The sequence below is a fragment of the Pan paniscus genome, chromosome 1 (genome assembly GCF_029289425.2).
Source record: "Pan paniscus chromosome 1, NHGRI_mPanPan1-v2.0_pri, whole genome shotgun sequence".
NCBI classification, from domain to species: domain Eukaryota; kingdom Metazoa; phylum Chordata; class Mammalia; order Primates; family Hominidae; genus Pan; species Pan paniscus.
This window is the reverse complement of record NC_073249.2, coordinates 99,628,444-99,643,004: the sequence shown is the minus strand read 5'-3', so window position 1 is coordinate 99,643,004 and position 14,561 is coordinate 99,628,444.

Here is a 14,561-nt window from a genome sequence, read left to right as displayed (position 1 = left end):
TCCATGTTGGTCAGGCTAGTCTTGCACTCCTGACCTCAGGTGATCTGCCTGCCTTGGCCTCCCAAAGTGCTGGGATTACAGGCGTGAGCCACCACACCCAGCCATTAGGGTGCACAGAATATTTTTAAGTAAAGGAGTATTACTGGCCAGGTGTGGTGGCTCACGCCTGTAATCTCAGCACTTTGGGAGGCCGAGTGGGTGGATCCCTTGAGCTCAGGAGTTTGCGACCAGCCTGGGCGACATGGCAAAACTTCGTCTCTACTAAAAATACAAAAATTTACTGGGTATGGTGGTGCATGCCTGTGATCCCGGCTACTTGGGGGGCTGAGGTGGGAGGTTGCTTGAGCCTGGGAGGCAGAGGTTGCAGTAAGCTGAGATCATGCCACTGCACTCTAGCCTGGGCGACAGACTGAGACACCATCTCAAAAAATAAATAAATAAATTAATTAATTAATTAAATTAAAAGGAGTATTACTAATAAAGTTGTCCATTTGGGAAAATTGATTTGTCATTATTATTTAAAATTCATTATAGTAGAAAAAGAGAAAAGAATAGGAAAAGTCAGGGAGCTACTTCAGGAATAGAGGGGGTTCGTGATGCATCAAATAAAATAGTCCATAGATCTGTAAAGAATGGGACATACAAGACAGCCTGGTTATAAGAGACGAGGTATGACTGAAGTTGGGGACTAGGAGAATAGTGTTAGAATTATTATCATTGTTACATTAATCAAACTGCATTCTAACACCAATTCTCGGGTGTCAACTGGGTGTTCTACATTTCAATTCTGATACTACCTACTGAGAAATAAAAATGAAATCCTAAGTACTCCCGGCCAACTGAATGGGCCCCCTCTTGGTCAAGAGACCACTGTCCGTGGACTTGTTCTGGCCACTTTACAGAGGCTGTGCACAGGATGCCTCTATGTCCTTCATTTCACTTTCTGACATTACAGCCTAATTTTAATACATTTAAATATTAAGTCACCACCCCAAAGTAAACATGTGACATTTGTAACATGCATTTTGACTTACTAGCATGTGCCCCCCTCTTTATGAATATTCACAGCTCCTCCTGTAACCTGTTGACTGTATACAAAGCCAATCCATTCAGCATAAATTTCTGCCTCACCCTCTCCTCCCTCAAAGTGCCTGCTTTCAGTTTCTACCAGAGGCTACACTTCCCAGCCTGCAGGCTGCAATCCTTCATAAAAAATAAAACTGTTTCCAAATTTATGAACCTTAAGTGCAGAATCCACAGGTTAAGGACAAAGTCCTTCACAAAATTGCATCTTGGGTGTCCCCAAACCACCCAAACTTCTGCCCACACAACTATAAATTCAGGGCTTCCCACAACCTCCTCAGGTTCAATAATTTGCTAGAACAACCCAGAACCCACTGTTCTGGGTAAATAATACAACTGTTATTTAACATCACATTTGTATCATAAAGAATAGCATTCACAGCCAGGCGCGGTGGCCCATGCCTGTAATCCCAGCACTTTGGGAGGCTGAGGCGGGAGGATCATGAGGTCAGGAGATCGAGACCATCCTGGCTAACACGATGAAACCCCGTCTCCCCTAAAAATACAAAAAATTAGCCAGGCGTGGTGGCGGGCGGCTGTAGTCCCAGCTACTAGGGAGGCTGAGGCAGGAGAATGGCGTGAACCCGGAAGGTGGAGCTTGTAGTGAGCAGAGATCACGCCACTGCGCTCCAGCCTGGGTGACAAGAGCGAGACTCCCTCACAAAAAAAAAAAAAAAAAAAAAAAAAGAATAGAATTCACTCCAGATGCAGTGGTTCATGCCCGGAATCTCAACATTTTGGGAGGCCAAGGCAGAAAGATTGCTTGAGCCCAGGAATTTGATACTAGCCTGGGAAACATGGCAAGTCCCATCTCTACAAAAATTTTTAAAAATTAGCTGGGTGTGGTGGTGCACACCTGTGGTCCTAAGCTACTCAGACAGAGGCTGAGGTGGGAGGATCACTTGAGCCCAAGAAGCCAAGGCTGCAGTGAGCCATGTTTGTGCCACTGTACTCCAGCCTGGATGACAGACCTGAATGACAATTTTCTTTGCCTCAAAAAAAAAAAAAAGGAATAAAATTCAATAAAACAAAAAACCAGGGCGTGGTGATATGCACCTGTAGTCCCAACTACTTGAGAGGCCTGAGGCAGGAGGACTGCTTGAGTCCAGGAGCTTGAGGCTACAGTGAGCTGATTGTACCACTGCACTCCAGCCTGGGTGGCAGAATGAGATTGTCAAAAAAAAAAAAAAAAAAAAAAAGCCAGGCACAGTGGCTCACATCTGTAATCCCACATAATCCCAGCACTTTGGGAGGCCAAGGCAGGCGGATCACCTGAGGTCAGGAGTTCAAGATCAGCCTGGCAAACATGGTGAAACCCCATCTCTACTAAAAAAAAAAATACAACAAAATTAGACAGGAGTAGTGGCAGGCGTCTGTAATTCCAGCTACTTGGGAGGCTGAGGCAGAAGAATCCCTTGAACCCAGGAGGCAGAGGTTGCGGTGAGCCGAGATTGTGCCATTACACTCCAGCCTAGGTGACAAGAGTGAGACTCCATCTCAAAAAAAAAAAGAAAGAAAGAAACCAGGCGTGGTGGCTCACACCTGTAATCCCAGCACTTTGGGAGGCCAAGGTGGGTGGATCATGAGGTCAGGAGATCAAGACCATCCTGGCCAACGTGGTGAAACCCTGTCTCTTCTAAAAATACAAAAATTAGCCAGGCATGGTGGTGCGCACCTGTAGTCCCAGCTACTTGGGAGACTAAGGTAGGAGAATCGCTTGAACCCGGGAGGCAGAGGTTGCAGTGAACTGAGATCATGCCACTGCACTCCAGCCTGGCAACAGAGACTCTGTCTCCAAAAACAAAAATACAATTCAAGAACAACCAATGAAAAAGACACTTAGGGCAAGGTCTGAGGGTGGGGGAGCAGGGAACAGGAACAGAGCTTCCCATGCCTTCTCCTCATGGAATCTGGGTACATCACCCTCCCTGTACATCAACGTGTTCACAAACTAGGAAGCTCCACTGAGCTTTGGAGTCTAGAGTATTTATTAGGTTTTCATTATGTAGGGCATGATTCATGAAATCATTGGCCACTTGACTGAACCCAATCTCTAGACTCTCTCTCCTCCAAGAAGATCAGGGTTGCCGGGAGTAGGGTAGGTCAGTAAAATTGAAAGATTGAAAGTTCAGTCCTCTGAACCTATGCTTGGTCTTTCTGGTGTGACCAGCCAGTCCCTTGAAAATATCAAAGGACTCACAGTGTGTTAATTCATTCACATCAACTCAGGTATGGTCAAAAGGGGATCATAAAGAATAACAAAAAAATATCCCTTTCTGTCCCTTAGGAAATTCTAAGGGTTTTAGTTTGTTTTTAGAGATGGGGGTCTCACTCCATTACTCAGTCTGGAGGGCAGTGGTGCAGTCATAGCTCATTGCAGCCTCAAACTCCTGGACTCAAGCAATCTTCCTGCATCGGCCTCTCAAAGTGCTGGAATTACAGGCGTGAGCCACTGCGCCCATTCTCCAAGGGTTTTTGAACCCATGTGCTGGCAACCAGAGACAAAGATCAGACATATAGGCAAAGCTCAGAGATGTTGCAGTTTGTGTTCCAAACCACAGCAATAAAGTGAATATCACAATGAAGCGAGTCACACAAATTTTTTGGTTTCCCAGTGCTTATAAAAGTTATGTTTATACTATACTGTAGACTATTAAGTGTGCAATAGCATTATGTCTTAGAAGTATACACATTTTTATTTGAAAATACTTTATTGCTAAAAAAAAATGCTAACGTTCGTCTGAGTCTGGTGGAGAGTCTTGGCTTGATGTTGATGGCTGCTGACTGATCACAGTGGTGGTTGCTGAACACTGAGGTGGCTCCGGCAATTTCTTAAATAAAACAATGACATTGCTGCATCAATTGACCTTTCCTTTCGCAAGAGATTGCTCTGTAGCATGCGATGCTTTTTGATAGCATTTAACTACAGTAGAATTTCTTTCAAAATTGGAATCAATCCTCAAACCCTGCCACTGCTTTAACAACTAAGTTGTTGTAATATTTTAAATCCTTTGTTGTCATTTCCACTATGTTCACAGAATCTTCACAAGTAGATTCCATCTCAAGAAATCTCTTTCTTTGCTTATCCATAAGAAGCAACTCCACATCTGTTAAAGTTTTATCATGAGATTGAGGCAATTCAGATTCATCTTCAAGCTCCACTTCTAAATCTAGTTCCCTTGCTATTTCTACCACATCTGCAGTTCCTTCCTCCACTGATGTCTTAAACTCCTCAAAGTCATCCATGAGGATTGGAAATCAACTTCTTCCAAATTTCTGTTAATGATATTTTGACCTCCTCCCATGAATCATAAATGTTCTTTTTCTTTTGTTTTTGTTTTTTTGAGATGGAGTTTCACTCTTATTGCCCAGGCTGGAGTGCAATGGTGCAATCTCGGCTGACTGCAACCTCTGCCTCCCAGGTTCAAGCTGTTCTCCTGCCACAGCCTCCCAAGCAGCTGGGATTACAGGTGCCTACTGCCACACCTGGCTAATTCTTGTATTTTTAGTAGAGATGGGGTTTCACCATGTTGGCCAGGCTGATCTCAAACTCCTGACCTCAGGCAATCCACCCACCTCGGCCTCCCAAAGTGCTGGGATTACAGGCGTGAGCCACCACACCTGGCCTTGAATCATAAATGTTCTAATGGCTTCTAGAATGGTGATTCCTTTCCAGAAAGTTTTCAATTTTCTTTGCCCAGATCCATCAGAGGAATCACTATCAATGACAGTTATAGCCTTATGAAATATATTTCATAAATAAGAAGACTTGAAAGTCCAAATTGCTCCTTTATCCCTGGGCGGCAGAATGGATGTTGGGTTAGCAGGCATAAAAACAACAGTAATTTCCTTTTACATCTCCATCAGAGGTCTTGGGTGACCAGGTGGATTGTCAATGAGCAGTAATATTTTGAAAGAAATCTTTTTTCTGAGGAGTAGGTCTCAACAGTGGGCTTAAAGTATTTAATAGGCCAGGTGAGGTGGCTAGTGCCTGCAATCCCAGCACTTTGGGAGGCCAAGACAGGAGGATCACTTGAGCCCATGAGTTTAAGACCAGTCTGTGCAACATGGCAAAACTCTGTCTCTACAAAAAATACAAAAATTAGCCAGGTGTGGTAGCATTTACCTGTGGTCCCAGCTACTAGGGAGGCTGGGGTGAGAGGATCACCCAAGCCCAATGAGGTCAAGGCTGCAGTGAGCCACGATCATGCCACTGCACTCCAGCCTGGGTGACAGAATGAGACCCTGTATCAAAAACAAACCAAAAAAAAAGTATTCAGTAAACCATGCTGTAAACAGATATGCTGTAATCCAGGCTTTGTTTTTCCAATGATAGAGCACAGGCAGAGTAGATTTTGCATAATACTTTAGGATCCTAGAATTTTTGGAATGGTAAATAAGCATTGGCTTCAACTTAAAGTTACCAGTTGGGTTGGGCATGGTGGCTCTCGCCTATAATCCCAGCACTTTGGAAAGCCAAGGTGAGTGGATCACTTGAGGTCAGGAGTTCAATACCAGCCTGGGCAACATAGTGAAACTTTATCTCTGCTTAAAACACAAAAATTAGCTGGGTGTGGTGGCGCACACCTGTAGTACCAGCTACTTGGGAGGCTGAGGCATGAGACTCTCTTGAACCTGAGAGGCGGAGGCTACAGTAAGCCAAGACCGCACCACTGCACTCCAGCCTAAGTGACAGAGCAAGACTCTGTCTCAAAAAAAAAAAGAAAAAGAAAAAGAAAACCTGTTGTTTAATGGAGCCACCTTCATCAATGATCCTAGCTAAAGTTTCTGGATAACTTGCTGCAGTTCCTACATCAGCACTTGCTACTTCACCTTGCCCTTTTATGTCATGGAGATAGCTTCTTTCCTCATGAACCAACCTCTGCTAGCTTTTAACTACTCTTCTGCAGCTTCCTCACCTCTGTGGTTTGGAAACAAACTGCAGCATCTCTGAGCTTTGCCTATATGTCTGATCTTTGTCTCTGGTTGCCAGCACATGGGTTCAAAAACCCTTGGAGAATGGGCGCAGTGGCTCACGCCTGTAATTCCAGCACTTTGAGAGGCTGAAGCAGAAGGATTGCTTGAGTCCAGGAGTTTGAGGCTGCAATGAGCTATGACTGCACCACTGCCTTCCAGACTGGGTAATGGAGTGAGACCCCCATCTCTAAAAACAAACTAAGTAAAACCCTTAGAATTTCCTAAGGGACAGAAATGAAGACAGGGCCTTGCTCTGGATTAGGAATTGGTTTAAGGGCATGCTGTGGCTGTTTTGATCTTCTATTGGGACCACTCAAACTTTCTCCATGTCAGCAATAAGGCTGTTTAGCTTTCTTATCATTCATGGCTAACTTATCATTAGCTAGCTGCTTGGCACAAGAGACCTAGTTTTTGGCCTATCTCAGCTTTCTTGGCTTTTGAAATGCCATCTTTACTAAATTTAATCATTTCTAGCTTTTGATTTAACATAAAAGACATGCAACTCTTCTTTACAATTAAACACTTAGAGGCCATTGTAAAGTTATTAATTGACCTAATTTCAATATCGTTGTGTCTCAGGGAATAGGGAGGCCTGAAGAGAGGGAGAGACACAGGAATGGCCATTCAGAAGAGCAGTCAGAACGCACAAATTTATCCATTAAGTTTACCATTTTATATAGGCACAATTTGTGGCACCCCAAAATAATTACAATACTAACATCAAAGATCACTGATCATCTCTGTTTCCACTTGAGGGTTGGGAAAAGAACAAAAATCACTAATCATAGATCACCTTAAAAGATATAATAATAATTTAAGAGTTTAAAATATTATAAGGATTACCACAATGTGACACAGAGACATGAAGTGACTAGGGCTGTTAGAAAAATGGCACCAATAGACTTGCTTGATGCAGGGTTGCAATAAACATTCAATTTGTAAAAAATATAACATCCAGGCCAGGCGCAGTGGCTCATGCCTGTAATCCCAACACTTTGGGAAGCTGAGGCAGGCAGATCACCCAAGGTCAGGAGTTCAAGACCAGCCTGGCCAACATGGTAAAACTCTGTGTCTACAAAAAAAAAAAAAAAAAAAAAATACAAAAATTAGCCAGACGTGGTAGCAGGTGCCTGTAATCCCAGCTACTTGGGAGGCTAAGGTGGGAGAATCACTTGAACCCGGGAGGCAGAGGTTGCAGTGAGCCGAGATCGTGCCATTGCACTCCAGCCTGGGCGACAGAGCAAGACTCCATCTCAAAAAAAAAAAAAAAAAAAAAAAAAATCTGCAAAGTGCAATAAAGGTGAAGCTCAATAAAATATGCCAGTATTCTTTATTATATCACATACTTTTTTTTTTTTTTTTTTAGACAGAGACTCACTCTGTTGCCCAGGCTGGAGTGCAGTGATGCAGTCTCGGCTCACTGCAACCTCTGCCTCCCAGGTTCAAGCGATTCTCCTGCCTCAGTCTCCCGAGCAGCTGGGATTACAGGTGCCTACCACCATGCCTGGCTAATTTATGTATTTTTATTTTTATTTTATTTATTTATTTATTTATTTTTTGCGACGGAGTCTCACTCTGTCACCCAGGCTGGAGTGCAGTGGCTCAATTTCGGCTCACTGCAAGCTCCGCCTCCTGGGTTCACGCCATTCTCCTGCCTCATCCTCCCGAGTAACTGGGACTACAGACGCCTGCCATCATGCCCAGCTAATTTTTTGTATTTTTAGTAGAGACGGGGTTTCACTGTGTTAGCCAGGATGGTCTCGATCTCCTGACCTCATGATCCGCCCGCCTCGGCCTCCCAAAGTGCTGGGATTACAGGTGTGAGCCACCGCGCCTGGCAATTTATGTATTTTTAGTAGAGATGGGGCTTCACCATCTTGGCCAGGCTGGTCTCAAACTCCTAACCTCAGGTGATCCGCCTGCCTCAGCCTCCCAAGGTGCTGGGATTACAGGCGTGAGCCACCGTGCCAAGCCTTTATTATATCACATACATTTTAATAAATGATATTTATTAAGGATTAAGGACTAGATATATAACAGGCACATTTAACTCTCATACCAACCTTATTTATCATCTCTATTTTACAGGTGAGGAGATTGAAACGCAGGGACTATATAATGAGCCCCAAGATCGTAATATCGGTAATTGGTAGAGTAAGGATTCAAAGCCAGGTCAGTTCACTCAAGAGCCTGTGCTGGTAACAACTGATACTTCCTCCCTGTGTCCTCAAGCAAGTCACTTAACCCCACAGATTTTGGTTTTCCATGCAGTTAAGATACAGAAGGTGGACTCCATGATTACTAATGTTCCTTTCAACTCTAGTGTTTCCCCTTTTCATTTAAATTGTTTCAAGGCTGGGCATCGTGGCTCATGCCTGTAATCCTAATACTTTGGGAGGTCAAGGCAGGCAGATCACTTGAAGTCAGGAGTTCCAGACCAGCATGGGCAACGTGGTGAAACCCTGTCTCTACAAAAATACAAAATTAGTGGGGCGTGGTGGTGTGTGCCTGTAGTCCCAGCTACTCCAGATGTTGAGGCACGAGAATCGCTTGAACCCGGGAGACGGAGGTTGTAGTAAGCTGAGATTGCCCCACTGCACTCCAGCCTGGGCAACAGATCGAGACTCTCTTAAATAAATAAATAAACAAATAGTTTCAAAACACCACTCTTTTTTTTTTCTTTTTTCTTTTTTTTTGAGATGGAGTCTCGCTCTGTCGCCCAGGCTGGAGTGCAATGGCGCGATCTCGGCTGACTGCAACCTCTGCCTTCCATGTTCAAGCTAGTCTCCTGCCTCAGCCTCTCAAGTAGCTGAGATTACAGACATACACCACCACACCCAGCTAATTTTTTTGTATGTTTAGTAGAGATGGGGTTTCCCCATATTGGCCAGGCTGGTCTCAAACTCCTGACCTCAAGTGATCTGCTCACATGGGCCTCCCAAAGTGCTGGGATTACAGGTGTGAGCCACCACACTTGGCCAAAACACCATTCTTAATGGCTGCATAATATCCTACTTATGAGTAAAAGATAATTTACTATTACCATACTGCTGGACATTTAGGCTGCTTCCAGTTTTTCCCTAATACAATTATCCTCGCAATGAACATTCTGGTGTTTTACAGATTATTTTTTTTAGAATAAATCCTTAGAAATAATTCTATCACCATCCATTCCTGTAATGAGTTTTTTTTTTTTAAGTTTTGTTCATCTAATCAATGTAATTTAAGCTGTGTTATCTTACTATACCTGTTTTTTAAAACCAGTATTATGCCACTATGGGGACTTAGTAAGAAAAAATAAAACACATTTTACTCTTGCCTGATTTCTTTAAGATTTTTAATCATTAATTTTTTCTTTTTTCTTTTTTTTTTTTGTTTTTGAGATGGAGTTTTGCTCTTGTCACCCAGGCTGGAGTGCAACAGCATGATCTCGGCTCACTGCAACCTCTGCCTCAGTTCAAGGGATTCTCCTGCCTCAACCTCCCAAGTAGCTGGGATTACAGGCACCCGCCACCACGCCCAGCTAATTTTTGTATTTTTAGTAGAGATGGGGGTTTCACCATGTTGGCCAGGCTGGTCTCGAACTCCTGACCTCAGGTGATCTACCCGCCTCTGCCTCCCAAAGTGCTGGGATACAGGCTTGAGCCACAGTGCCTGGACATTAGTGTTCTCGTATGTAAAAGTTGTCAGAATCAAAATGGAGTCACTAATGTTAAGAAAACCCTCACAAATAAGGCCAGAAGAAGTCATAATGAAAGGGCTTTTACACTTGCATGCTTGAGAATGAAAAAGACTATACAAAAACCACAACCTTACAAAAAAAGCCATCACAATCTTAGGCAAAAAAGACTTCTACAAGGACATCTGCCCAGCAACTACTTGTTCAGCCTCAGACTGGTATCACCCCTGTTATTAATCCTTGTAGCCAAAGATAATTATTTCAAAACAATTGCATAATCCTCCTGATTTTTCCCTTTAAAAACTTTGGTCTCCCTTTATCTTCTTGAATATGCACATCATTTACTATGGCATGCGGATTCCCATTGCAATGCTCTATTCCCAAATAAACATCATTTGCTTTTAGAGAGTCTCTCTCTCTGCTTGTTATTTAGGTTAACATATATCAGGTCTAGGCCGTGTGTGGTGGCTCACGCCTGTAATCCCAGCACTTTGGGAGGCCGAGGCGGGCAGATCACGAGGTCAGGAGATCAAGAGCATCCTGGCTAATACGGTGAAACCCCGTCTCTACTGAAAATACAAAAAAAAAAAAAAAATTAGCCAGGCATGGTGGCGGGCGCCTGTAGTCCCAGCTACTCAGGAGGCTGAGGCAGAATGGCATGAACCCGGGAGGCAGAGCTTGCAGTGAGCGGAGATGCGCCACTGTGCTCCAGCCTGGGCAACAGAGCGAGACTCCGTCTCAAAAAAAAAAAAGAGAAGGTACTTTGTAATATCCTACCCCACCCTTAAGAAGGTACTTTGTAATATTTTCCCCACCCTTGAGAATGTGCTTTGTAAGATCTACCCCTCTGCCTGCAAAAAATTGCTCCTAACTCCACCGCCTATCCCAAACCTGTAAGAACTAATGATAATCCCACCACCCTTTGCTGACTCCTTTTTCGGACTCAGCTTGCCTGCACCCAGGTGAAATAAACAGCTGTGTTGTTAAAAAAAAATTGTTTTTTGTTTGCATTTCTCTTGTTAAACTGTCTTTTGTTATGTGGCCTCAGCCATGAACCAATGGGTGAGGAAACAATATTATATATCCTTAGGTCTTGAACATGGAAATCAATAAATATTTATTAAATAAGTAAATTTGTCTTGTACTTTTTTGTTTACTCTTTTAGATAACCTTTAGAAAATTTCCATTAGCCGGGTGTGGTGGCACGTGCCTGTAGTCCCAGCTACTCAGGAGGCTGAGGCAGGATAATTGCCTGAACCCGGGAGGCAGAGATTTCAGTGAGCTAAGATCACGCCACCGCACTCCAGCTTGGGAAACAGAGTGAGACTCCATCTCAAAAAAAAAAAATTTTTTTCATGGTTTCCTCCCTATAAAAAAAATCCAGTGGGAATTTAGATGGGAACTGCATTGAATTTTTAAATTGATTGAGGACAGGCTAAAATCTTCACAATGTTTAGCCTTTTCATCTAAAACTTAGCATGCCTCTCCTTTTATTCACTGGTGAAAAATTAAGAGTGTTTCTATTAAAGGGTGTTTCTAATTTTTTCTCTCTAGTAATAGTTTGATAGTTTGTATTATATAGCTCAAACAAGTCCTCAGTAAGACTATGCCTATGAATTGTATTTGTTGATATGGTGCATGGGATCTTTTTTTCTCTACGTTCTTTACCTAATTATTGCCAGAATATTAGAGTGCTTTGTTTTGTTTTGTTTTTTGAGACAGAGCCTTGCCCTGTCACCCAGGCTCAAGTGCAGTGATGCGATCTTGGCTCACTACAACCTCTGCCTCCCGAATTCAAATGATTCTCCTTCCTCAGCCTCCCAAGTAGATGGGATTACAGGCACCCGCCATCACGCCAGGCTAATTTTTGTATTTTTATTATAGTAGAGATGGGTTTTCCCCATGTTGGCCAAGCTGGTCTCTAGCTCCTGGCCTCAAGTGATCTGCCTGCCTCGGCCTCCCAAAGTGCTGGGATTACAGAAAACAGCACCTGGCATGAGCCCCTGCACCTGGTCTAGAGTGTTTTTTTTCTGAACGACTTCATTAATTCAAATAGTTTAGTTGAGCACAAAGATTCCATCATCTGCTTTTCTCCCAGAATTTAAGCCACTTATTTATTTACTATCTTATTGTATTTGTCGGAACTTCTATAACAACGTCAAATTATAGAGGCTGAGAGACTGAATAACAAATGGACAATGGCAAGATCATATGAAAAATTGAACTTTGACCCATGATGTGCAACACCTTGCCCAGGAGATCAACCCTTTATCTACAATAAACAACTCAGGAAGCCAGTCTGCTATAAGTCAGACTTAGAGGAAGCCAGTTTGCTATCTCTAGTGACAATCCAAGAAGCTAAAAAATAACTTCTGTAACAATTGGCCTAAAATGGCCAGGACTTGATCGATAACTGACGGCGTCCAGAATTGTAGTCCCCATTTCCAGCATAGGACCAACCAAGGAAAGCCAAATATGCACCACTAACCAATCACATAAGACGCCCACTTCTGGTTAGCTCACCTACAGCTTCCTCAAGCCAACAGCTTCCAATCAGGGCTTTTTTCCTCTATAAAGCTTTCCCATTTCTCTGCCTGCCTTTGGGTCTCTGCCCAAATGCCAGTGCTGGTAGCTGACTCCCTTGCTAAAGCAAGTTCAGAATAAACAGCCGTTGCTTCTCTCATTTGGTAGGTCTTTTTTCTTTTAAAGACAGAGTCTCACTCTGTCACCCAGGAGTGCAGTGGTGCCATCTCAACTCACTGTAACCTCTGCCTCCCCAGTTCAAGTGATTCTCCTGCCTCAGCCTCCCAAGTAGCTGGGACTACAGGTGCATGCAGGAGCTCAAGACCAGCCTGGCCAACATGGTGAAACCCCATCTCTACTAAAAATACAAAAATTAGCCAGGCGTGGTGGTGGGCGCCTGTAATCCCAGCTACTCGGGAGGCTGAGGCAGAAGAGTCACTTGAACCCGGGAGGCAGAGGTTGCAGTGACCAGAGATCGCACCACTGCACTCCAGCCTAGGCAACAAGAGTGAATTCCGTCTCAATAAATAAATAAAGTGGCCGGACGCAGTGGCTCACACCTGCAATCCCAGCACTTTGGGAGGCCAAGACAGGCAGATAGCAAGGTCAGGAGTTTGAGACCAGCCTGACCAACATGGTGAAACCTCATCTGTACTAAAAATACAAAAATTATCCCAGCGTGGTGGTGCATGCCTGTATTCCCAGCTACTCAGGAGGCTGAGGCAGGAGAATTGCTTGAACCCAGGAGGAGGAGGTTGCAGTGAGCTGAGATCACACCACTGCAGTCCAGCCGGGGTGACAGAGCGAGACTCCATCTCAATAAATAAATAAATAAATAAATAAAATTTAAAAAAATTTTAAAAAGACAAAAAGGAGAAATATTATCATCTAATACAAAAAATGATTCGTATAATTATTATATTTAAAAACTGTGGCCGGGCACAGTGGCACCTGCAATCTCAGCACTTTGGGAGGCCAAGGTGGGCGGATCACTTGAGGCCAGGAGTTTGTGACCAGCCTGGCCAACATGGCAAAACCCCACCTCTACTAAAAATACAAACATTAGCCAGGGTGGTGGAATCCCAGCTACCCGGGTGGCTGAGGCACAAAAATTGCTTGACCCTGAGAGGCGGAGATTGCAGTGAGCCGAGATCACACCACTGCACTCCAGCCTGGGCAACAGAGCGAGACTCTGTCTCAAAAAAAAAAAAAAAAAAAAAAAGGAAAGAAAGAAAAATAGAAAGTATGTTAATAGAATAAAGTAATTTACATAGAATCAAAGGAAGCAAGAATTTGGCAGCATTAGTCTAATAGTGCTGAGCGTACTGCTGCCAAAGTCAGACAAACTGAACACAACAAATACTAAAACCTCTAGAAAGAATACTCCAGTGTGGATCAGGGTAGGTTCCTCATACTTGTCAAACACATAAAATATCCCTCTAGCACCCTCTCCTCCACTTCTATGCTCACCTGAGAGGATTCTGATTGTGCACTTGGCCTCTCAGTTACCTTTCCTAGAAGGGATACACGAGACCTTCACCTAGCAACATGACTATTGCACTTGAAATGTGGCTAATCCAGGCACTTTGGGAGGCCAAGGAGGGAGGATCACTTGAGCCCAGGAGTTTGAGACCAGCCTGGGCAACATGGTGAGATCCTATCTTTATAAAAAGAAAAAAAAAGAAGAAGAAAGTAACTAAATAAAAATAAAACTCTGTTAAAAAAAAAAAAGAAAGAAAGAAAAGTGGCTATCTGAATTGAGATTTGCTGTAAGCATAAAATCCATCCCAGATTTGGAAGACTTTGCATGAAAAAAATACAAAACATCTTACTAATGATTTTTTATATTGATTACATGTAGAAAGTATAATATTTTGAATATGTTGGGTTAATTAAAATACATTAAAATTAATTTTACCTGTTTCTTTTTAGTTTTTTAAATATGACTACTAGAAAATTCTAAATACATCTGTGACTTGCATTTTTATTTTATTTATTTATTTATTTCTTGAGACAGAGTCTCATTCTGTCACCCAGGCTGGAGTAGAGTGGCTCGATCTTGGCTTACTGCAGCCTCTGCCTCCCAGGCACAAACAATTCTCCTACCTCAGCCTCCCGAGTAACTGGGATTACAGACACCCACCACCATGCCTGGCTAATTTTTGTGTTTTTAGTAGAGACAGGGTTTCACCATGTTGGCCAGGCTGGTCTCCAACTCCTGACCTCAGGTGATCCACCCGCCTTGGCCTCCCAAAGTGCTGGGATTATAGGTGAGAGCCACCGCACTCCACCAACTTGC